The sequence below is a fragment of the Camelina sativa genome, chromosome 20 (assembly GCF_000633955.1).
Source record: "Camelina sativa cultivar DH55 chromosome 20, Cs, whole genome shotgun sequence".
NCBI lineage: Eukaryota > Viridiplantae > Streptophyta > Magnoliopsida > Brassicales > Brassicaceae > Camelina > Camelina sativa.
The window spans coordinates 13,701,934-13,705,326 of record NC_025704.1 but is presented as its reverse complement, the minus strand read 5'-3'; positions in this window follow the sequence as shown (position 1 = coordinate 13,705,326).

Here is a 3,393-nt window from a genome sequence, read left to right as displayed (position 1 = left end):
GCCCATCCGCCCTGCCGTCACCCAAACCAGCCTGGTCTCCAGACACACTAGGATGAACCTGTGACTCCGCCACCTCCTCACTGGCCATGCTCTGGGTCACACTCACACTGGCCTCAGGAACCTGACCTCGTCCCCGACCACGACCACGACCACGACCACGACCGCGACCAACAGCATCTCACCTCTAACCATCTGTATCATCCAAGAACAGAAGGCTAAGCAAACAATAATTCTAATACACAAAAACACAACTTACCTTGGAATCACAAAACAGGCTCGAAGAGGATGTTCTAGGACTTCATGCCACACACAATTGACCGACTCACACAATCAATCATAGCATGGAATCCTAAACATCAACAGCAAAAACACAATGAACCCTAGACCTAGAACCGTAAGGGCTCTGATACCAAAATGAAACAACCCTTCCCGTTTTTTTTTTTTTTAATACCTTAATTTACTAGTGGTCCCATACCCACTAACATCCTAACAACAATCAATAACCGCGGATAACCAAATAAAACAATTTCCATTAATCCAATAAGAATACCAACAGCAATAATCCAATAACCAATAACGAAATAGCAAAGTTCCAACATCCTACAATGCTCTATCAACTCAATACTAGCAACCTAACAATAGCTAGACCACAATCAATCAAGCCTCTAGAACATCCTCCTCCTCATTGCCTTTGATTCCACGATCACACTTTTCCTTTACCTGCACACCACAAACAACAATTGAGATGCGTAAGTATTATCATAAATACTTAGTGAGGCCGTCCTCCCATCTACTAGGTTATACACACAAGCATATGAGACCCTCATGTTTAAGCAAAACAAACAACACACAACAATACATCAAACCAGGAAAACAAGTCTCGGCTGAGACCAGTGTCGACCGATGCCTCACGGTGTCGATCGATGCTACAAACAATGGTGTCGACCGATGCTAAACAGTGTCGACCGATGCCCCTCAAAATGGTGTCGACCGATGCTTCCTAGTGTCGATCGATGCCTCTTCTGCAGACACGATCTGCGCGAATCCGAACATCGAACTCTCCTTCCAAATCGTCTCGAATCCATCTCAAACTCACCCAATTACCTCGGAAATCACTAGGAATCACAAAAGCAACGAACCCAAGCAACAAAACAACACAAACAGAAAAGAAAACACCCAAACAAGAGAGATCTCATGCTTAGATCAACCATGGTCAAGCACTCACCTTATCAACTGATTATAACAACCAATACAACCAGTTGAGACCCTCCTAACGTCTGAAACAGCCCAGAAACGCCCTACAACAAGCCACACAACCAAAAACGACTTATAGCAAAACTGGACAGAAACATCAGAAAAGAACAGTCTCAAAGACGAAACCCTAAAATAAAAACCAACCGTTAACTATCAAATCGCTCCGGTGAAAAGCTACCCCTAGACGTCACGAAGCTTCCCACAAAATGTCAGCACGATCGGGCACCACACGAGACCACGATCTCAGTTACAATCTCCGATGGTTCCAACTCGNTGATCGATGCCCCCAAGGGTGTCGACCGACACCCACACCAAAATTACAAAAATTGGTTCGCGGATGTTACATATATTCTCAAGTTTCATTTTGCCTTGTAAATAATGCTTCCCTTTTAATAGTATAGATAGTATTTTATGTGTATTTTCTGTATAATAATATATGGTATTTCTCTATTCATTTTACTCATGTTCAGTTTGCGCAAGTGACTGAGAAATATTTTACGGACGTCGAGGCCGTGGAAGCTACAGAAGACTTTGAATTTGTAGTTGCAAGTAAAATTAGATACTTTCAAGCTAAGTTATCAAATAGAATGTGTTTATTTTTGTGGGAAGCAAAAATTAATACAGAGCAAAAAATAAAATAAAAAGGTTGCTTCTGCATAATCACGCAAACGTGGAAGACTGGATCTACTAATGTCCTATCATAAAGAGTCTACCAACTCGTCAGATAATTAATTTACTATTAAACCAACGGTAAACCGTATAAACCATATTTATGGAGAATTTGAAACAACCCGACCTTTTTTTTTTTAACAATTAAATACAATGTAAACAATTATGCAGCCTATACTACTAAATTAAACCAACCCAAACCACAATTCCTCATTAAACCAATAGCAACCAGTATACACAGCGGAAACATACCAACCATACAAACCATTACAACATCAATACAATAACAATCCTAAGCATTCTATCCATCAACCTAGCATATCTCTATCCAAGGTTCTAACAACATATCCAACAATCCAATAACACACAAACGAGACCCTAGATCATCCTCCTCCTCATCGCCATGATTCCACAACACAAACCTGCACACCACAAACAACAATTGAGATGCGTAAGTATTGTCACAAATATTTAGTGAGGCAATCATCCCATCTACTGGGCTATACACACAAGCAACTGAGAAACCAATGCTTAACAAATGACAACCAAACACAAACAAACCAGGAAAAAAAATCACGAAACAAGCAACTTGGTGTCGACCGACACCAGAGAGGTGTCGATCGACACTGGCCAAACATGGTGTCGACCGACGCCTAACTGGTGTCGATCGACACTTCCTTCGCAGACGCAAACTGCACGAATCCGAACGACGAACCTCCATTTCAATCCGCCTACAATCTGTCCCAAACTCTCCCAAAAGCCTCAGGAACTTATAATAACCATAACACAACCACCACAAGCAAGAACAACACCACAAAACACAACAACTCAAGCAAACAAAGGATTCTCAGGCTTAGATAAGCCATGGTCATGCACTCACCTTATCAACTGATTATAACAACCAATACAACCAGTTGAGACCCTCCTAACGTCTGAAACAGCCCAGAAACGCCCTACAACAAGCCACACAACCAAAAACGACTTATAGCAAAACTGGACAGAAACATCAGAAAAGAACAGTCTCAAAGACGAAACCCTAAAATGAAAACCAACCGTTAACTACCAAATCGCTCCGGTGAAAAGCTATCCCTAGACATCACGAATCTTTCCACAAAATTTCAGCACGATCAGGAACCAGACGAGACCACGATCTTAATTACAATCCCCGATGGTTCCAACTCGCGTCTGAGAAAACGTGACTCACGAAACTGCCAATAACTCATCGAGTTTAAATCCAAAACTACTTCTTTAAAAAGGAGAATAACGATGAAATACTTGGGAATAAACCTACCAAATTTCATTACCTTTGAGAACGATTTGATACGCCAAAACTATTTCCTCCCAAACCCTAATGATTCTGCTCTTTCTCCTTTAATCTCCTTCACACCACAATAGGCTCTCTCTTCTCTCTCTATCTCTGCAAACGGCGACCAGACACCCTAAAACCCTTAATTTTTCGCTTCTCCACTT